General features: G+C 35.8%; 1 protein-coding gene across 11 annotated transcripts in view; it reads left to right on the top strand.

The window, feature by feature from the left end:
- The window catches only part of MFS9 (major facilitator superfamily transporter 9), a 46349-nt gene continuing 22578 nt past the window's right edge, over window positions 1–23771 (top strand). For 2 of the 11 annotated variants that reach the window (XM_067789324.1, XM_067789322.1), the window contains exon 1: window positions 1–177. The gene's annotated coding sequence lies outside the window, so the exon portion shown is untranslated. Of the gene's footprint in view, window positions 178–5179; window positions 5437–5725; window positions 5893–7413; window positions 7514–11542; window positions 11602–23771 lie in introns of those variants that run through there. The other 9 variants (XM_067789314.1, XM_067789315.1, XM_067789316.1 and 6 more) reach the window with 8 other exon arrangements.

Genomic DNA, 23771 nt, shown 5'->3' with positions numbered 1-23771 from the left:
TTGCGCTCAAATGCCAATAGCAAGAAAAGAAAGTTCATCGGCTATGAATTTCATACTAGTCTACTTTCAAGACTGGTGTGTTAAAGACTGCGCATAACGCTAGTGGGTTATTCATGAGTTATTTAGTTGTACATAAAAAAAAATACCAGGTGATAATCAATCATTGCACGTATATTGGTAAGAAAGTGAACGTAACGGGAATTTTAAGTTTAATGAAATAATGCTCGCAACGTCACTGAAATCAGTCAAATTGTAACATATTTTATAAGTGAGGGGACAAGAAGTGTATATGTAAATGAGCCGTTGTGTTTGTTGATTAAGGTAGTAAAAAAATGTAAAGTTCCGAAATCTTTGGACTAAGGCCTGGTTTTTCAGTAGTTGGTTAAGCTGAGCTTAAACTAAGTTTGCTTAAACACTAGTCAAATTTAAACTCCAGTCAATCTACTGAGCAGTTTATCAGTCACAGTTTAAGGCCGCCTTTTGGTATGCTTTTTTTGCGGCAACATTGGTTGTTTATTATCTAGATAAATTGTAGATACGACAACAGCTGGATTTTGTTTACCCAACAAACATGGATACAAAATTTCTCCAGCGAAATATATATTTAGTTCCGGAAGTGATATCCAACATCATTATTTAAATATTCTTAAACCAGTTAGCTCTCGAGTTGATATCCGTTCATTCTTCAATCACTATCCGACCTTTGAGAAATTTTGTAAAACTAAAAGTTTTCGAGTTGCTCTGCAACGTCATTAATATTTTCCAATTTCCTAATTTAGAGAGATTTTGAGAAATGTACTGTTCTCAAATGAATATTCAACACATTTCTCCAGTTGATATCCTACATTGCATATCGAGTTGAGGTGGAGTTGAAAAAATCTCCAAGGTGGTACCACCAAAACCAGCAGCTGTTTATTGTAAACACCTGGTTGATAGCAGTAATTAGGTGTAATTAATCAAAAATATATTATATATATTTTATTTTATTTTCGTGAAAATACTGTAGTATGGAAGCTTAGATTTGAATCCACTTAGAGAAAGTAATAGCATTTTTTGCTTTATAAAAAAATATCCTCTTTTCCTGAGTACGCTATGATTCTCGAGTTGAGCCACTGATTCGAAACAACCCTTGAGATTTTAGAAGTATGCCTGGTTTTCAACATGAGCTTGTTGGGTATATTGGACGCTATTTCGAACGAACGCAAATAACTGATAGGTTAACTAGAGTTTAACCCTGCCAGATCGGCCGCTTAACATTAGCTTAAACTCCAGTTAAAGTATACTGAAAAACTGCAGGGTAAGTTTAAGCGTAGTTTAACTGACGAACTGAGTTGGACTTTTACTGAAAAACCGGCATAATTTACAGTTAACCCCGCTTTTACGCATCCACGGTTATGCTAGTATGTACTGTTGTGAACTATCGAATGAAAAAAACTATCGAGTTATTCGATAGTTCACTCATTTTCATTCATTCGAAAGTCATTCAGGAGAAATAGCGTTTGTAATTTCGGAAGAGGCAAATAGTTCTACTTCTTTTCCATTATCTACTGCAATAAGTACAGCGAGCAGTTCCTTAACAGTCCCTGTCGAATACATTTCCAATAGTGTATTTTTGGGGACTGTTCAAACAAAATTATGTTGTTGAACAACACATATACAAATTCAATTTCACTAATCTTCTGTCCTGTTGTTGTTTTAACGTAATAAGATCTCCCCAACGGTTTGGGGGAGTACTGAAATATTGGCCATATGAATTGGTAAGACCAAAAAACTCAGTGGGTTGCGAACCAAAACCTTCTGCATATCAGGCATGCGCTTTGTATAATATGTAACAAAGACATTTAAATTGAATATTTGCATTACTTGCTTGAAGCAAAATATACCCAATTTTAGTCACATTCAACATTTTGTCTTATATAAGTATGCTCTTTAGCTACCCCGGGGTATAACCAAAACAATTCAGACATTGTTGTTTTGTATAGTAAATGTACTACAAAAAACATCGGTACTGGCCTCGGGCTAGCTAAAGAGCAGATAAAATGAATGAATTAATGAAAAAATTCATCCGATAGTTAAAATAATTCAGTAACTACATAAATATCGATAGTTGAATTCATTTGAAAATTCCCAACACTACTGGTATGACATTTTTACTTTAAATTCTTACCTTAAAATTGTTATGCATATATTATTGCAAATTTTCACTGTGCGGTAAAAAGGTCTGCGTTCAGTGCTAACTCGCGATATTTTTGTACCTAGCTGTTAGATTAGGTTGAACTGGCCGTTTCGTGAGGACCTCACATAAGTAGACTGAAAGAGTGCAATGAGTTACCGAAGTTTGTTTACTGACCTAACTTTCAAAAACCAATACATTTGAATAAAAAACACTATGATCTTGCCAAATACTAGAACTATTCTAGGACCTATAGCAATTGCTGCTTCTAGATCTGATAGCTGCATCACTCCTAATATATGGAGTCTTAGCTAGCACAGGCCAAAATATCCGTCATGAGCCTGCAGTGCTTTCTTTCTAAAGATAAGAATAAGTATTGTTAGTCTAAGATTCAGAGACCTGTGTGATGTGTGTAAACGGATATATTTTTTCACCTTATAAATTTAAAAGCTTTAATGAGCCCCCCTTTTATAAATTTTTTATGTGATAAGTGTTGACTATGTACATACATTTATGTATAAATGGCCAAAACCTATACTGTAGAGAGATCATATTATCATTAGCATTTATAGCAAAACATTAGTGTTTTGTTTTCAAATATAAAATAATGGAGCTTTACGGCTTAAGGCCAAATATGCTCTAAAAATAATAAAAAATAAATTAGTGAAATTCTTAGTTGTTTACCTGGAAGTAGTGAACAGAAAAGGAATACAAAGATCATATAGAAAAGTTGTTATTGTTGTTTTTGATTAACACTTTAAGACCGCACATCCTGGGGCCTGTTTCATACAATTGACAGGGAGAATTTTCTTACGACAGAATGTTATCGTTAAGGCTATCTTACTTAAAACGTGGACAAAGCAAATATCGACCACAGTGGGTGCGACGTTCGTTTAGACCCTTCATTTCAGTGAGCATACAGCCGAAATTGTACCTAAAATCTAGAGCCATAACAAAGCCCCCAAGTCTCTTGACGGCAGCACTTGGGGCAAGGACAAAGAAACGTGCATAACCAGTAATAAAGAAATATGGTCGCGGAGCCTAAAACAAACACACTGGAGGAAACTGCAGATATGTCAAAATACCGCACTCAGAACTGCCACGGGATGTTTTCTTATGTCTCCACAACATTATCTACACAGTGAGGCAATAATACTTCTCATAAAAGGAGAAATGAAATGTTGAACAGATAGTTTTTGCTGACTACCAAGAAACGTCGATATCCCCTGGAACTAAAGAATTCATCTCCGTGAGCACTATGAAGAAATACATCACCTAAAAATGAAGAAAAGGAGCATGAAAAGGACCTCAGATACAGAGAGTTGTTGGGCTACTTTGATAGAGACTTCCCGGTGAACTCCGTCCTTAAAGACCAATATAATGAACTCGCAATTGAGGGGAACAACCTTGAGGGAAACAACCTTCCCAGGGAAACGTGCGTCACTCTAGCTCTAACTCAACTCCGATCTAGACACTGTAATAGGTCAAACTCTTACTTATTTAGAATCAACCGCCACATACCAAACGTAGGTCCCGCTTGTAACGTATCTCCACATGACACCAACCATCTTTTCTATTACAATGAGGAACCAACACATCTAGCACCCTTATCTCTCTGGTCCAACTCTGTTGAAAAAGCTAGTTTCCTCGATCTCTCGTTAGATGGTATTGATGAGTTAGTGAGTGATCGCACCTATTCGATGGGGCGAAGTACCGCTACAACAACAACAATATTAGTCAAAGAAAAGAGACTATTAGTCGAAGCTAGGCGACTATTTGAATACCGTTAACCGATTGGTAAGCATGCTATGGGTTTCATACTTCATACCGAATCATCGTTAACCGTTTAGTGGATTAATCGAATAATTTTCCGAGCCCGTATATAAAAATTTTGCAAAATATTATGACGAATTTTTCAATTACAGAAAAATTTGGCACTCATGGAATGCAATTCAAATGCATTGAACTATACGAAGTGGAATTAGAAAATTCTTCTGTTGCAATTAGAATTTTATTTTCCATAAGCATCCACGCTTTTCTTATGGAAAATTACATTTTATTCCTAAACAAACAAAATTAAAATTTTTTCTCTCCTTATTTTAAATATATATTTTTTTAAATAAAACATCCTACAATTTCGACCGATATGAGCATGATACTGTGACGAATATTAGTGATACTAATTGATACTCACATCGCTATTCAGATGCTAAGTAAATGAAGCCACAACAACAATAAAGCAGGCAGTCACTTGTATCTACATAAACGAATCAGTCATTATGTCTACACATATGTACGTACACGCAGAGAAGAGAGACGCACAAACACATGCAGATATCTTATCTAAGATGCGCTCCAAAGTAGGCAATAATTTGTGCAAGTATCACTCACATATACACGCGCATATGAGAAGCTATAAACGTAGTTATAGCTGGTAACTAACTAGTAAATTCTAGCAATAGAACTGCCTAAAAATATGCCGACGAAACCAAACAGTATAAAAGCAGCAACAGTTGATGCACGACAAGTCAGTTTGATTTAAGCAAGCCATCAGTTGCGAAGTAGAAGTGTTATTGTGAAGTACTTTAATAAAGGCCATTTTGCATTATTGAATAGTGGAGTTATTTATTCAACATTTTAGTGATTCGAACGTTAGTAGAAGGCTGCAAATAAGCGGAATTGCTCTAAATTCGTTACAATACAAATATAATATTTTTACCATGGATATGAGTATCCTCTAGAGATTTTAAGTTTCACAGGAAAAAACCATACAGATTGTTTCTTTTAAAAAGGTTTAGAGAAATCCCAGAGAGTGAAGTTGTGAAAACCTAGTTTGCATTTATTGTAACAACCCTAATCGTAATAGATGCATATAGATCACTTGTAGCGAGCGAGTAGGCCAAAGCTTGACTTGCCCACGGCTTTTTTAAACTCAACTCACTTATCCACTTTATTGCGAGCGTAGCTTAGCCGATGGCAAACAAAATTTTTAAGCAATCAGTGCATTCGCACCAATGAACCGCGTCTAACGTCTTTCGAGTTAAACGTCAGCGGTTTGAGAAAAAACGGTCGCAAAGTTTTGTTTGAGGCTCACGCGATTCGTAGTTTGTTGTCGGATATCAAATGTATTGATTTAGTGCAAAACAGCTTTTACAATCAAATTCTGTTCTTTTGTTTGTTTTTCTTTTTTTTTTTGTTTGCATTTGTTTATACATAAAAACTTAAAAACGTGTTCTGCACAAAGAAAAAATATTTAAGTGAAGGTTGTTAATACAAAGCTTTTTAAATACCAACTTTGTTTTTTTTTTTTTTTTGTTGCAAATACTCGGCTCGAGTACAAAAAATTGTTTGTTTGTAATTGAAAATTCTCCAATTACATTACAAGGAATTTCAAAAGTAATTGAAAAATTATTAGGGTAAAAAATATTTTTGCGAATCAAGCGTTGATTTAATGAGGCCACAGTAACTCCTTGGACCATAAGAAAATTGTTGCAAAACACAAGCAGAAGGCAATTCATTTCTCCTCGCCATTTGTGAGGAAGGGTATAGTAAGATTGTATCACCATAGTTTAGACTTTCTGTTGAGCGGCCGGCCAATTGCTTTGTACGTGGCTAGCAACGTTTCTTCATCTTTTCTCCAAGTGCTACTGGCAAGTGACTTGAGGATTTTGCTGCGGCTTTGTACTTTAGATACAACTTCTATGGCATACGCCTTGAAGGTGAGAGTGTGACCGAATGTTACCCCTAAGATCTTTGAATGACTGACAATCGGTAGCACAACACCATCGACGTGAACGTCCAATATTCCACGACGTAAAACAGAGTGGCCGTGGATATGGTCGGCTAGGTTCAGATAATTTGCAATCCATCTTTTTATACGAAGGGGAAAGGGTGAACCTTCTACATCTTGGAGTAGAGTGCCGTGGTTCACTGTGTCAAAAGCTTTTGGAAGCGACGATAGTGCTATGCATGTTGCGGAAACGGTGATACGGTCCTTATGACTCGCCTTCGTTAGCCGGTTTCCCAGGTTTGCAAACGTGCGTCAGGTAGCTTACTCCCTTAGTGCCAAGGTGTTTTAGCATTGGCATGGCCCAGGTACAATGACAAACCTCGAACTGTGAGGTGGTGGAAATGAAAATATCATGGCTTAAAAACAATGAGGACAGAAAAACATCTGACCACTAAACTTTTTGAACAAGCCGGCGAAACGATTCATCATTTTTGCGCAAACTTTTACATAAAAAGATGCTTTTGGTATTGACAAATGTAGTTGCACCTGGTGTCGCTGAAGTTTTATACGGACGAGTCTTTGTCATTGTCTGCTCTAATATTATTTATTATAATGTCGTTCAGAGGAGGTAACCATGGATGGTTCTAAAGATCAAGAATACGAGAAAAAAACTTCCCGGAACATTAATGGTGTTTACATTATGGCAGCTGAATGTATCAAAGAAAATTAAAAAGTATGCTGCTTTCCTATAGCCACCACCCTTTGATAGCGGAGGAAGGAAAGAGATGCCCTTAATTAGCTGGGAACTTTAAGAGGATAATTATTTGATATTCATTGGTGTTTCAAAATACCTTCAGTTAGTACTCGCAAGAAAAATCGGATGAAATAACAAGTTCGGGTGTAACCGAGCATTACATACTCAGCTGCCAAATTACAGCTTGCAAAACTTTTAAATTACCTTATTTTAAAAGTGGGTGGTGCCACGCCCATTGTCCTAAGTTTTACTAAGTTTTACCAAGTTTAATCGCTTTATCCGTCTTTGGTAGAATCATCGCACTTTTTCGATTTTTCCAAATTTTCAATATCGCAAGAGTGGGCGTGGTTGCGATTTCGTTCATTTTAAATAGCGATCTGAGATGAGTGCCCAGGAACTTACATACCAAATTTGATTAAGGTACATCGCAATTTACTCAGGTTATCATGATAACGGACAGACGGACATGGCTAAATAAATTAGTGATAGCAGATGTAGGAAGTGCGGGTTGGAGGAGGAAACGATCGAGCACGTTCTATGCTCGTGCCCTGCACTTGCTAGGCTAAGACTTCAGCTATTAGGAGTGGTACAGCTGCCAGATCTTGAAGTAGCAAGTGGCTTAAGTCCTAGGAAGCTTCTAGTATTTGCCAAGAGGACGGAGTTATTTTACAACATAGGTCTGGGTTTTGACAGTGGCGGATCCAGGCTACTTTTTGAGGGGGGGCTATTTCAGTCAGTAATTGTTTCTCCCTATAGCTGATGAGTTTTGAACAAAGTTCACATCAAGGTACTTTATACGTGAAAATGCAAGAAAAAACAACAAGGGAAACGTATCGCAGACCGTTATTTTTTAGGGGTAAATTTATTAGTATTTTTTACATTGTTTAATAATTTCATACACATATTTGGTTTCATTTAGTTATTCAAATTAACAATAGTACATCCAATTTTTTGACATCATTTTTATCTTCTGTATAGTTCATATTCACACAGTAAATTTAATTCTTTGCTTCCCTTTTTATACTCAGTTGAGCAGAGCTCACAGAGTATATTAAGTTTGATTGGATAACGGTTGGTTGTACGTATATAAAGGAATCGAGATAGATATAGACTTCCATACATCAAAATAATCAGGATCGAAAAAAATTTGATTGAGCCATGTCCGTCCGTCCGTCCGTCCGTTAACACGATAACTTGAGTAAATTTTGAGGTATCTTGATGAAATTTGGTATTTAGGTTCCTGAGCACTCATCTCAGATCGCTATATAAAATGAACGATATCGGACTATAACCACGCCCACTTTTTCGATATCGAAAATTTCGAAAAACCGAAAAAGTGCGATAATTCATTACAAAAGACAGATAAAGCGACGAAACTTGGTAGATGAGTTGAACTTATGACGCAGGATAGAAAATTAGTAAAATTTTGGACAATGGGCGTGGCACCGCCCACTTTTAAAAGAAGGTAATTAAAAACTTTTGCAAGCTGTAATTTGGCAGTCGTTGAAGATATCATGATGAAATTTGGCAGGAACGTTACCCTTATTACTATATGTACGCTTAATAAAAATTAGCAAAATCGGAGAAGGACCACGCCCACTTTAAAAAAAAAAATTTTTTTAAAGTAAAATTTTAACAAAAAATTTTATATCTTTACAGTATATAAGTAAATTATGTCAACTGCAGTAATGATATGGTGCAACAAAATACAAAAATAAAAGAAAATTTAAAAATGGGCGTGGCTCCGCCCTTTTTCATTTAATTTGTCTAGGATACTTTTAACGCCATAAGTCGAACAAAAATTAACCAATCCTTTTGAAATTTGGTAGGGGCATAGATTTTATGGCGTTAACTGTTTTCTGTGAAAATGGGCGAAATCGGTTGATGTCACGCCCAGTTTTTATACACAGTCGTCCGTCTGTCCTTCCGCATGGCCGTTAACACGATAACTTGAGCAAAAATCGATATATCTTTACTAAACTCAGTTCACGCACTTATCTGAACTCACTTTATCTTGGCATGAAAAATGAGCGAAATCCGACTATGACCACGCCCACTTTTTCGATATCGAAAATTACGAAAAATGAAAAAAATGCCATAATTCTATACCAAATACGAAAAAAGGGATGAAATATGGTAAGGTAATTGAATTGCTTTATTAACGCGAAATATAACTTTAGAAAAAACTTTATAAAATGGTTGTGACACCTACCATATTAAGTAGAAGAAAATGAAAAAGTCCTGCAGGGCGAAATAAAAAACCCTTAAAATCTTGGCAGGTATTACATATATAAATAAATTAGCGGTATCCAACAGATGATGTTCTGGGTCACCCTGGTCCACATTTTGGACGATATCTGGAAAACGCCTTCACATATACAACTACCACCACTCCCTTTTAAAACTCTCATTAATACCTTTAATTTGATACCCATATCGTACAAACAAAGTCTAGAGTCACCCCTGATCCAGAAAGGCCCACTCCCTCTTAAAATACTCATTAACTCCTTTCGTTTGATACCCATATTGCACAAACGAATTCTAGAGTCACCCCTGGCCCACCTTTATGGCGATATCTCGAAACGGCGTCCACCTATGGAACTAAGGATTACTCCCTTTTAAAATACTCATTAACACCTTTCATTTGATACCCATATCGTACAAACGCATTCTAGAGTCACACCTGGTCCATCTTTATGGCGATATCTCGAAAAGGCGTCCACCTATAGAACTAAGGCCCACTCCCTCTTAAAATACTCATTAACTCCTTTCGTTTGATACCCATATTGCACAAACGAATTCTAGAGTCACCCCTGGTCCACCTTTATGGCGATATCTCGAAAAGGACCCACTCCCTCTTAAAATACTCATTAACTCCTTTCGTTTGATACCCATATTGCACAAACGAATTCTAGAGTCACCCCTGGTCCACCTTTATGGCGATATCTCGAAAAGGATCCACCTATAGAACTAAGCCCCACGCCCTTTTAAAATAATCATTAACACCTTTCATTTGATACCCATATCATACAAACAAATTCTAAAGTCACCCCTGGTCCACCTTTATGGCGATGTCTCGAAAAGGCGAACACCTATAAAACGAAGGCCAATCCCTTTTAAAAATACTCATTAACACCTTTCATTTGATACCCATATCGTACAAACAAAGTCTAGAGTCACCCCTGGTCCACCTTTATTGCGATACCTCGAAAATGCGTCCACCTATAGAACTAAGGCCCACTCCCTCTTAAAATACTCATTAACTCCTTTCGTTTGATACCCATATTGCACAAACGAATTCTAGAGTCACCCCTGGTCCACCTTTATGGCGATATCTCGAAAAGGGGTCCACCTATAGAACTAAGCCCCACGCCCTTTTAAAATAATCATTAACACCTTTCATTTGATACCCATATCATACAAACAAATTCTAAAGTCACCCCTGGTCCACCTTTATGGCGATATCTCGAAAAGGCGAACACCTATAAAACGAAGGCCAATCCCTTTTAAAATGCTCATTAACACCTTTCATTTGATACCCATATCATACAAACGCATTCTAGAGTCACCCCTGGTCCATCTTTACGGCGATATCTCGAAAAGGCGTCCATCTATAGAACTTAGGTCCACGCCCTTTTAAAATACTCATTAACACCTTTCATTTGATACCCATATCGTACAAACGCATTCTAGAGTCAACCCTGATCCACCTTTATGGCTATATCCCTAAATGGCGTCCACCTATAGAACTATGGCCCACTCCCTCATAAAATACTCTTTAATGTCTTTCATTTGATACACATGTCATACAAACACATTGCACGGTTTCCCTCGGTTCATTTTCCTACATGGTTATTTTCCCTTATGTTGTCACCATAGCTCTCAACTGAGTATGTAATGTTCGGTTACACCCGAACTTAATCTTCCTTACTTGTTTTATATATCTTTCAATTATATGATCAATATCAATCTCAATATCGAAATGGTTATTTAAAAGTGCAAGACCAATGAGTCTGTTCTCGGACATTGTGGACCGTAACCACGTTTTCAACCGGCGAAGGGTCGAAAAACTCCTTTCAGCACAAGCATTGCTAGCTGGAAGCGTGGCCAGAATTTTGATAAGAGCATTTTTTGCTGGAAACGCATATTCATTCCAATCATTTAAAACTTTTTCAGCTGATAGTAGAATTGATTTTTTGTGTGGCTTATTAGACCAGCGTTCTGACTACACTTCGTACTCTCCATCTAGATTAATTTTATTTCCTCCAATAAGAGATGCGTATGGTTTACCAAGATCTTGGGCAAGTTCTTTACACAAATTCTTTTTTTGCAGTGTATTATCTTTGATGATTCGCGATGGGAGTAGCAAATTAAGACTAAAAACTTGCAATGTAACTTCATGTAATCTACCTTATAAATCAGGAATGATATAATCAAGAAAAGGTATATAAATTTCGATAATACTCTTCAGCGTCTGATGAAGTGTAATTCGTCCGATGTATTTGCTTTTTAACAATTCGTGGGAAGACAATATCAAACTTCAACTCATCTGCTAAAACGACTATTTTTTTGTAAAGTCCCGAAAATCCACTTCCTGCTTCAAGCCTATGGTTTTTTAATGTTCGCAAAGTGTTACTCAATTCTTCAGAAGCTTGACTCAAATCTTCTGACAGTGTTTGCAAAAGTAAGCTTAGTGGTCGTGTAACAGAAAGTGCATTGCCCAAACAAATTATTGAAATCACGAACTCTGTCTCGCAAATATAGTTTAACATAGAACGGGCCTCAGAACTTGTTGTTGAATCTTGCCAAGTAGAAATTTCTTGAAACGAAGCAATAATTTTTGTGATGTTTTCTTCAAACTGCATTATTCCATCATGTTTTTCAGACCAGCGCGTTTCACATAGTCCACTTAATGATTCCTGCAGATGTTTTTTGTAAACTATGGTACGTTTCGTTTATTCAATAAAGTAAGGTTTGATTAAAAAAAATAAATGTAAGGCGTGATAACCTCCGAAGCTATCTAAGGCCGATTCAATATGTTATAAACAGCGCTTTGATTCAGTATGTTATAAACAGCGCTAATATTTCTGAGCATTGGACTGATTTGCATGAGCATTCTTATTTTTGAGCGCTAATATTATTTGAAAATTGATACTAAAATTAAAGCATGCATACAAAAACTGCATTATGAAAAGTAACGATCAAATATCCATCATTATATTTATACAAATACTGCATATAAATAGTGGGTTTCTGGGAATTCGTGAAAAAAATTTTGTTCCGAATAAATTTTGGAAAAAAAATGTAATCTGGGGAAAGGGGGAGGGGGATTGGGGTGGCTAACGCCTCTTCGACCCCCCTCAAATCCGCTACTGGTTTTTGATAGGGTTTTTCAGTTTAATCGTTAAAACAAACTTCTGGTAACACTACGGACTCAATCAGTCTATGGAGGTCCTCATGGACCGGCCAGTTCAACCTAACCTAACCATGGGTTATAAAATAAGTTATATAAGTTTCGCAGCACATAAAAAATAATTTTTTGACCGAAAGATATGCATTCAATTCAACTAAGTCCCTCTCCATAGCTCGTAAATGACTTAAAACTGTTAACCCTACTAAAGCAGACATAGGGGTCTCTATTACAGTTTGCCTATCGAAGTCGTTTGAGAACCGTGTAATTCTAACTTACATATTTTCTGATTAATATTAAATTTGTCTAAGTTGTAAAACCTTTTTAATCGGTTTCCTGAGATACGAGTTTATTTACGATTTCGCTGAAATACGACGTTACTAACAGAATTTCGGAAATACCATCTTGTTAACAAAACGTTTAAGCTACGACCTTTCTATTGGGATAGGTCGTTGTGTCTACTCACCTTAATTTTTATACCTAGTTGTACTTGTACACAGGGTATAATAACTTTGATTGCATAACGGTTGGTTGTACAGGTACAAGGTTAGGGTATAAAGGAGGGTTAGGTATAAAGGAATCGAGATATATATAGACTTCCGTACATCAAAATTATCAGTATCGAAAAAAATTTGATTAGGCCATCTCCGTCCGTCCGTCCGTCTGTCCTTCTGACCGTTAACACGATAACTTGAGTAAATATTGAGATATCTTCACCAAATTTGGTATACGAGCTTATCTGGACCCAGAATAGATTGGTATTAAAATTTGCGAAATCGGATGATAACCACGCCCACTTTTTATATATAAAACATTTTGGAAAACACAAAAACCTGATTATTTAGTAAACAACACACATAGAATGTTGAAATTTGACGTGTGGACTGATATTGAGACTGTTGAGAAAAATTTGGAAACATGTTATAAAATGGGCGTGGCACTGCCCACTTGTGTTAAATCAATTTTACAAATATGATGAATCATAAATCAAAAATCGTCGTAACAAAATTCGGCAGAGAGTTTGCCTTAATTATAAGGAATGCTTTGAAGAAAAATTAACGAAATCGGTTAAGGACCACGCCCACTTTTATGTAAAATATTTTTAAAATAATATAAGCTTTATCTTTGCAAAAAGAGCTTTATATCAGTGGTATATCATTTCCCAAGTGGATTTATAACAATAATAGGAAAAAATTCAAATTTTAAAAAATGGGCGTGGCATCGCCCCTTTTATGACTAAGCAATTTTCTATGTTTCGGGAGCCATAACTCTAAGAAAAATTAGTTCGGAATAGAACCATATGATGTATATGTATTATTGCGCAGCCTTGTAACACAATTAAGCACACAAAAGAAACATTAACAGCATTTCAAGTGTACAGCTGGGCATGTAATGTTCGGTTTCACCCGAACTTAGGCTTCCTTACTTGTTTAGTCCTAAGTTTCCTTTTTTGTTTAAAAGAACTAGAACTAAAGTACCAAAAAGTACTAGTTCGATAGTTATTAGTTTTCCTATAGTTCAAAAATCGGCAGTATGGGTTTTATTATATCATATATTGTCACTGGCTTTTAGGACCTATGAGTTTGCCTTCTTTCTCTACTCCTAAAAGCCTTTCTCTTACGTAAACTCCTGAGCATATAGGTAAGAAAATTGGCAGGAAAAGGATTTCACTTAGGGAGTTTTTACGGCATAAATTCAACATAGTAAATTTACAATTACAAGCAACTTATATATAAGCTAATTCTCATAAGCAATGCCTAAGTCCTTCAGATAGCGAGTTTAGGGAGTCCGAAATACTTATTGCCTTTACATATATACTTATGAAATGGTTTCTATGCAGACATACTTTGTATCGTGTAGTCGGGTTTAGACCGATTCTCGCTTCTTTTAAAGAGCGGGTGTAGGCCGACAACGCAGAAAATTTACCACCAAAAATATTTCGAATTTTCGCTTCGATCTGAGCTATCCTAAAAAGGGAGTTGATATTTCCAATTCAGATATTTATGCATTGGTTTGGAACTATCGAAAAAGATATTGGAAGCAGCATGTAGGGTTTTGGGCTAGTTCAAAGCCAACGAAACAATTGCAATAGCAAAATAAGCTTCTGATTGTAAACAACCTTTTGAAATGTAAATTTTTTCTTTGCACTCGCCTTTTCGTTCTTTTGTGAAAATTGTTACCTGCTCGCTATGCAAAAGCGTCACACATTTAACCTACATAAAATGACGGTGTGGCAGAGTAACCATACCAAACAGCTGATAGTGGCAATTTAGGGTAGGAGTAATTCTATTAATGTTTTTCCATTTCTTTAGGCAATCATTTTTTCAGAAACGAAAACGCTGTTAGTTTCCATCTAGTTAGTTTTACAGTGCGGCGTTTTTGACAACCGCTATTTAACTTCTGCTATATAGCGGCATCGCTTTCGAGGAAACCAAGACTTTAGCCAACAAGTAAGGAAGGCTAAGTTCGGGTGTAACCGAACATTACATACTCAGCTAAGAGTTTCGGAGACAAAATAAGAGAAAATCACCAAGTACGAAAATGAACCTAGGGTAACACTGGAATATGTTTGTATGACATTGGTATAAAATGGAAGGCAATAAAGGGTATTTTAAAAGGGAGTGGGCCATAGTTCTACAGGTGGATGCCTTTTCGAGAAATCGCCATAAACATGGACCAGGGGTGACTCTATAATGTGTTTGTACAATATGGGTATCAAATTAAAGGCAATAATGAGGGTTTTAAAAGGGAGTGAACGTTAGTTGTATATGTGAAGGCGCTTTCGAGATATCGGACCAGGGTGACCCAGAACATCATCTGTCAGGTACCGCTAATTTATTTATATATGTAATACCACGAATAGTATTCTGTCATGATTCCAAGGGCTTTGGATATCGCCCTGCAGAACTCTTTCATTTTCTTTTACTTAATACGGTAGATGTCACGCCCATTTTACAAAGTTTTTCTTATATTTTACGTAAAGAAAAACCAATCCAATCACCATGTTTCATCCCTTTTTTCGTATTTGTATAGAATTATGGCATTTTTCATTTTTCGATATTTCGATATTTTTAATACCAAGATAAAGTGAGTTGAGATAAGTACGTGAACTAAGTTTAGTAAATCGATTATTGATCAAGTTATCGTGTTAACGGCCGAGCGGAAGGACAGGTGGTCGACTGTGTATAAAAACCGGGTGTGGCTACAACCGATTTCACCCATTTTGACAGAAAACAGTTAGCGTCATAGAAGCTATGCTCTTACCAAATTTCACAAGGATTGGTAAATTTCTCTTCGACTTATGGCATTAAATTTTTCTAGGCAAATTCAATGGAAAAGGGCGGAGCCACGCCCATTTTAAAATTTTCTTTTATTTTTGTATTTTGTGGCACCATATCATTACTGGAGTTGAATGTTGGCATAATTTACTTATATACTGTAAAGATATTCAATTATTTGTTAAAATTTGACTTTTGAATTTTTTTTTAAAGTGGGCGTGGCGTGTTCGTTATCCGATTTTGCCAATTTTTATTTAGCGGACATGTAGTAACAGGAGTAACGTTTGTGCCAAATTCCATCATGATATCTTCAACGACTGTCAAATTACAACTTGCAAAACTTTTAAATTACATTATTTTAACAATGGGCGGTGCCACGCCCGTTGTCTAAAATTTGACTAGTTTTTTATTCTGCGTCATAAGGTCAACCCACCTACCAAGTATCACCGCTTTACCCGACCTTGGTAATGAATTATCACAGGTTTTCGGTTTTTCGAAATATTCATTATCGAAAAAGTGGCCGTGGTTATAGTCCGATTTCGTTCGTTTTAAATAGCGATCTGAGACGAGTGCCCAGGAATGTACATACCAAATTTCATTAAGATACCTCAAAATTTACTCATCAAGATACCTCAAAATTTACTCAAGTTATCGTCTTTACATCATCATTTTGATATATCTATCTCGATTAGTTTATGCCGTTACAGGGTACCGTTATGCGAACAAGATTAATATAATGTAAGCTCTGCTCAGCTGAGTATAAAAATGCAAATACCAATTAGCAGTTTGGAACACCCTGTCTATATGACAGTTACAGCTGCTATTATTCCTTCTGTACTTAAGAAAATATAGCTTATGTAATATATTTATGGCAACCAATGCTTACAAATCCCTTCTTTTTGCATATTTGTGTCATAATCCTCAATATTTATAGTTGTTGTATAATATCTGTAGCCTATCAATGCATTAATAAGATTCTTTATTTATTTGTCTTTTGTTGGTTGCTTGGAAATAATTCCATGGTTTGTGTTTGCGATTGCGTTTGCTTATATGCGTATGCGTTATCGATTTCTTTGCTTAAGCGGGAGTCATTGGTGCCGTTTGTCGTATCGCTGTAGTCGTATCCCTAACGTAATCAGCTGTTTATCGTTACGACGGTAAACCAAAAACCAATTGGTTGGCTAAAGGCTCCATTACTGATACTTAGCATAGACTTGACTTGGCTTGCGAACTGTCACTTACAGTTCTGTTAAATGAACATTGCATGTTACTGATTACTCAAAACTTAACTTGACTTAGAAGTCTGTTGAATTTTGATTTTCTATGTAAGTTCTAAGTGACGTTTCCATTTTGAGATGCCATTTGTTTGTTTCCATTTCATTTTGACATTTGGTCATACAAATTGACATTTATTTAAAAATAAATTTCAACGCTGATTATGATGCCAGGTTGTATGCGCTAAGTGGAGTATAATAGTGGCTAAGTTGCCAAGTTTACGCCAAGTCAAGTCAAGTCTATGCTAAGTATCAGTAATGGGAGCTTAAGATACGGTTACGACCTTAGCGGCACTAATAATCGATTGCATTGATTCCCATAAGGTTGGTCGAATCAGCTGTTATAAGGTTACCGATAGTGATGGACGATATGGCGATTTTGAGCTATCAGCGAAAATAGATATGGCTATTTTTGAATATCGGCTATTTTTTATAGCTATAGCTATAGCGATCGATTTATTTCAACAAGCGATTCCATACAGAAGAGCGATTTTGAGCTATCAGTGAATATAGGTATGGCTATTTTTTACAGCTATGGCTATTTTTTACAGCTATGGCGATCGCTTTAATTTATCTTTAATAAGCGAATCTGCAATTATTTGTATACTTGTATATAAAAAATGAATGTTTAACTCTTTTTGCCAGAGTAGATTGAATGTTATACATTAATTTATACTAAATTAAATTTTATTAGAATATATGAACCAAAATTGGAATAAAAAGAAAAAAGTATGTACCTTTAATTGTAAACTAATGTAATGTGAAATTCTAATTTTCTGAGATGTTATGATATATATTATTAACTGGCTGACGACAATATGTTCAGACTCGTATTACACTCAATGAGATGAAACTAGCTGAAATAAATGTATATGCATCTTTGTTTTATAATTTTGTTAATTGAAAATGCTTTGATTTTTAAATGTAAGATGAATCAACCCTAAATAAATCTGTATATGTAACACCATAAAAACATGATTTATTTACTATATTATACTACACCGATGTATTCAGAAATACTCCGTATGAATTTATTCTGAAAGTTGTATTTGGCTGCATAAATTTGTACAGTAAAGTGAATCAATTTTTAATTAAAAATACAGAGGAAAAATATAGCAAATTCTTCAAACTATTATAAAAATATTCTTTAGCAGAAAATTAGCCACCCACTGCAGTGCCCTAGAAATTAGCCGGAGAATTCAACCATATACAAACCATATGACAAATCTTGAATTGCATTCTCCCAAAAACCTTAAATTTTGAGTTAATCTGTTTACAATAAGACGAGTGATATATGTTTCTATAATTCTTTTATTTTACCATCAAAAACACAAATTTTATAAAACTGTTAACGGCTACTGCCTAGAAGTATGAACTTATGAATAACACAGGCAATCAATCTTAGGCCAAGTCTAAAGACCCATGTCTATTTGGCGTCACATAGTGTAATTAAAAACAAAAAAATTCAGTCATTCCATTTCTTTTATACATTTCATGAAATTAAAGTTTAAACTTATATTGCTTGTTTAATATTTTGACAAATATTAATTATTTTATTATAAATACTTAAATATAAAATCAAAATATAACGAATTTTATATTTTATGATTGGCGTTTAAAAAGATATGGATTTTAGCCTTTTCATCATCTAAGCGCATTCTTCTTTCGCTTAAAATAAGGCCGGCTTGAGAAAAAAGTCTTTCACAGGGAACCGATGTTCCTAAACACCCCAACTTTTCGCGAGCTATAGGAGATAGATTGGGATACTTGTAATTGTTTTTCTGCCACCATAAAAAAGGATCAACTTTTCGTGCAATTACAATTTCTTCTATATACCTCTGCACTTCGATAATTGCTTTTGAATGAGTTGTGCCTTGCGGTCTCTTTGATCTTTGCGTTGATTATTTTTGAGTTCGATCTTTCGCTTGTCTGTAAAAATTACCCAAACCACGTGGCTGCGTTTCTAGCCGACTTCACAATGTCGTCGTTCTAGTTGTTGCACAAGTTTGCTTTGTTCCGTTCGCTGTTTCGGAAAGTAAAGCACACAGATGAGCAATGATGAACGATATCTCCCTATCGATGATTGCATCGCTGCTATTAGTATTAGAATTTCATGCTGAAGGAAAATCGCCAATCGCTATAATCGCTATTGGCGATATTCTGCCAGAGGTGATTGTCATTCAAAAGAATCGAATGAAGGAAAATAGCCAATCACTGATATATTTGGATTGCAATAGCTATAGCTATTAGCGATTTGTCAATAGCGGCGATGCAATCACCAATAGCGAAATATCGAGCCATCACTAGTTACCGATACGGTTACCGATAAAGCACCAATGTCTCCAGCTTTAAGCTCATTAACAAAAGGTTTTTATAGATAAAATAATAAGTGAATACATGTTCTCTAAAGAACGATTAACAAAATAATCTAAATATTCAAAGTCATAAAATGTATATTTTTAAACGGTTTTATTTAGCTTGACTCTGTGTAGCGAGCATTGTTTGCGAATTTTGTAATTGAAATTTAAGTAACTTCCCTACAAGCTACACTCAGAGAAAAAGATCGTTCTAAAGCGAACGAAACAAGTTCAGAATTAAGAAAATTCGTTGACAAAAGTCTGTTAAGTACGTTTTTTCTTAACTCGTGACCGATGGGCTTGTTTTAAGAACAGTCTTTCCAAGAACACAGTTCGTATTTTATGACCAATTTTGTATTGATGTGTGAACCTTCTTGCCTCATTTCACAAATTTTAATGCGTAATGTATGTATTGTTTTCAATAAAACCGTTTCACCAAATTTTTTTTTTTTTTGGTCAGTAATTTCCAGTCATTTGACTTTTAGCCTTAATTTTATGCTTTGAAACCCTGCACAACCTGGTTGCTTATTTTTTAAAAGATCTCGGGTCAAACCGTTTGTATCAATCGTGTTGCATTTTTTTTGCTTCCCATGTAATTTAATAACCTACCCAGTGTTCTTTTCATTGTTTCTTGCAATAGATTACAGCTTTTGTATAAGTAGTTTATTTCAGCTTTCATATTATAATGTTGTGTTTCGCAGGTACTTAAACGTCCGTGCATGTTTTCTAGTAAATGTTTCTTGGCTTTTGGTAAAATTTCCGAAGTGCTCATTTGGATAGAGTATAATAGATACCTCTTACTGTGTATAAGTTCTAGAATCGATAATTTGTTTCGAGTATTTTAAATTAGTGCCGATATCGATGCTTTTTCTAAAAGTTCTAACACCAGACGTGAGATATATTACGATTTTGTAAGCCCGGTCATATCTTCCTCACTCTATAACTCGGAAGGCCTTATTAAACAACTTTTAGCATGTTTTTCCTACACATCGCAAAACGTATGAAGCAATCCAAATTTTTTGTACATGAGCACATATTCATCTTCAAATTCCTAGTCAATTTTTTTTTTTGTTATTTACTTATGAATTATGTACTTAAGCTCATGCATACTATTTGTTTATATAAAAAGTACATATGCTCAAATTTTCAGTGACATTAAGTGCATGCTGCGTTTTTTATTGGACACTTAAATAAATAATACTTTCCTGTTCAAGCGAGCGTGTAGTTAATCGCAAATTAAGCTGATTACAGTAGCAATAGTGGCTACGATTCTCATCATTATTCGTATAGAATTTTAGCTTATTATCTACCTTTGTATGTACGGGTTGTCCGAAAATATAATGATATGGAAAAAAATCATTTTCGAAAACTCAAACCTTTTTTGAGATCACTTAAACAGCTCAAAGCTTTTCAAGCAAGGCGAATTCAGTACCAGGTGGCAGGGCATTTTTTAAGTAATACGAACGTGGCCAAATGGCCATGTAGTAGTCCGCCGCGGCCACGTAGTAATCATAATCTGGCCACAACTAAATTTCGAAAATGCGTGAACAACACCTAACTGAAATAAAGTCAGACATTTTCTGAACATATATGATTTCCCCAAAATGTCAAAAAATATATAACTTGCTAATTCTAATGAAGTTTTTTGGTGCTAATCGAAACAAGTAAGGAAGTTTAAGTTCGGGTGTAACCGAACACTACATACTCAGTTGAGAGTTATGGTGACAACATAAGGGAAAATAACCATGTAGGAAAATGAACCGAGGGAAACCCTGGAATGTGTTTGTATGACATGTGTATCAAATGAAAGGTATTAATGAGTATTTTAAAAGGGCGTGGACCTAAGTTCTATAGATGGACGCCTTTTCGAGATATCGCCGTAAAGATGGACCAGGGGTGACTCTAGAATGCGTTTGTACGATATGGGTATCAAATGAAAGGTGTTAATGAGTATTTTTAAAAGGGAGTGGGCCTTCGTTTTATAGGTGTTCGCCTTTTCGAGATATCGCCATAAAGGTGGACCAGGGGTGACTCTAGAATTTGTTTGTACGATATGGGTATCAAATGAAAGGTGCTAATGAGTATTTTAAAAGGGTGTGGGCCTTAGTTCTATAGGTGGATGCCCTTTCGAGATATCGCCATAAAGGTTATAGAATTTTTGTGTACGATATGGGTATCAAATGAAAGGTGTTAATGAGTATTTTAAAAGGGAGTGGGCCTTAGTTCTATAGGTGGACGCCGTTTCGAGATATCGCCATAAAGGTGGGCCAGGGGTGACTCTAGAATTCGTTTGTGCAATATGGGTATCAAACGAAAGGAGTTAATGAGTATTTTAAGAGGGAGTGGGCCTTAGTTCTATAGGTGGACGCATTTTCGAGGTATCGCAATAAAGGTGGACCAGAGGTGACTCTAGAATTCGTTTGTGCAATATGGGTATCAAACGAAAGGAGTTACTGAGTATTTTGGAGGGAATCGGACTTCGTTTTATAGGTGTTCGCCTTTTCGAGATATCGCCATAAAGGTGGACCAGGGGTGACCCTAGAATTTGTCTGCACAATATGGGCATCAAACGAAAGGTGTTAATGAGTATTTTAAAAGGGAGTGGGCCTTAGTTCTATAGGTGGACGCCGTTTCGAGATATCGCCATAAAGGTGGGCCAGGGGTGACTCTAGAATTGGTTTGTGCAATATGGGTATCAAACGAAAGGAGTTAATGAGTATTTTAAGAGGGAGTGGGCCTTAGTTCTATAGGTGGACACATTTTCGAGGTATCGCAATAAAGGTGGATCAGGGGTGACTCTAGAATTTGTTTGTACGATATGGATATCAAATGAAAGGTGTTAATGATTATTTTAAAAGGGCGTGGGGCTTAGTTCTATAGGTGGACCCCTTTTCGAGATATCGCCATAAAGGTGGACCAGGGGTGACTCTAGAATTCTTTTGTGCAATATGGGTATCAAACGAAAGGAGTTAATGAGTATTTTAAGAGGGAGTGGGCCTTAGTTCTATAGGTGGACGCCTTTTCGAGATATCGCCATAAAGATGGACCAGGTGTGACTCTAGAATGCGTTTGTACGATATGGGTATCAAATGAAAGGTGTTAATGAGTATTTTAAAAGGGAGTAAATCTTAGTTCCATAGGTGGACGCCGTTTCGAGATATCGCCATAAAGGTGGGCCAGGGGTGACTCTAGAATTCGTTTGTGCAATATTGTATTGTATTGTATTGTATTTTATTAAACATTTTCCAGATGCATACTTATTAACCTAAGATTACAATATTACATTAAATAATTTCAAATTACTATGCAGCATAGGAAAAGTATATGGCATTTTTTATATTAAAGTTTAACATAGTTCTAAATGCCAGTCCTAGCTTTGGTATATTGTTTTGTGTGGGGTGTACAAAAATAAAAATTTCATAAAGAGTTTATGTTATACATTAAATTAAATCATCAAAGATATGAAAGAGAATCAATACTAAATATTTGCAGCTTCCTAAGGTATGTACGGTTTATAGGGTCATCCTCAGCATCGTTTCTAATTCAAAGTGATTATAACCAAAAAGATACAGCTTAACTTCTTTTTTAAATAAGTTGACATTTCTTATTACCTGTACAGTGGCAGGAAGGGAGTTGAAAAATTTGCACGACGTGTATGTGTAAAAACTTCTAAAGTGCGACGTCCTAGTATGCGGAATTTGTACCATCGGAAGTAGATTTCTTCGTAAGTTGTAGACTTCCGAAGGAAAGCTTTCCAGGTAGCCACACCGTATAAAGAATGGGTATCAAACGAAAGGAGTTAATGAGTATTTTAAGAGGGAGTGGGCCTTTCTGGACCAGGGGTGACTCTAGACTTTGTTTGTACGATATGGGTATCAAATGAAAGGTGTTAATGAGTAGTTTTAAAAGGGAGTGGGCCTTCGTTCTATAGGTGTTCGCCTTTTCGAAATATCGCCATAAAGGTGGACCAGGGGTGACTCTAGAATGAGTTTGTACGATATGGGTATCAAATTAAAGGTATTATTGAGAGTTTTAAAAGGGAGTGGTGGTAGTTGTATATGTGAAGGCGTTTTCCAGATATCGACCAAAATGTGGACCAGGGTGACCCAGAACATCATCTGTTGGATACCGCTAATTTATTTATATATATGTAATACCTGCCAAGATTTTAAGGGTTTTTTATTTCGCCCTGCAGAACTTTTTCATTTTCTTCTACTGAATATGGTAGGTTTCACAACCATTTTATAAAGTTTTTTTTAAAGTTATATTTCGCGTCAATAAAAAAATCCTTACCTTACCATGTTTCATCCCTTTTTTCGTATATGGTATAGAATTATGGCATTTTTTTCATTTTTCGCAATTTTCGATATCGAAAAAGTGGGCGTGGTTATAGTCGGATTTTGTTCATTTTTCATACCAAGATAAAGTGGGTTCAGATAAGTACGTGAACTGAGTTTAGTAAAGATATATCGATTTTTGCTCAAGTTATCGTGTTAACGGCCATGCGGAAGGACAGACGGACGACTGTGTATAAAAAATGGGCGTGGCATCAACCGATTTCGCCCATTTTCACAGAAAACAGTTAAAGCCATAAAATCTATGCCCCTACCAAATTTCAAAAGGATTGGTTAATTTTTGTTCGACTTATGGCGTTAAAAGTATCCTAGACAAATTAAATGAAAATGGGCGGAGCCACACCCATTTTTAAATTTTCTTTTATTTTTGTATTTTGTTGCACCATATCATTACTGGAGTTGAATCTTGACATAATTTACTTATATACTGTAAAGATATT

This window comes from Eurosta solidaginis, chromosome 5, assembly GCF_040869045.1.
Source record: "Eurosta solidaginis isolate ZX-2024a chromosome 5, ASM4086904v1, whole genome shotgun sequence".
Classification (NCBI taxonomy): domain Eukaryota; kingdom Metazoa; phylum Arthropoda; class Insecta; order Diptera; family Tephritidae; genus Eurosta; species Eurosta solidaginis.
The sequence above is the reverse complement of the archived record's forward strand: the minus strand, read 5'-3'. Positions and strand labels throughout refer to the sequence as shown.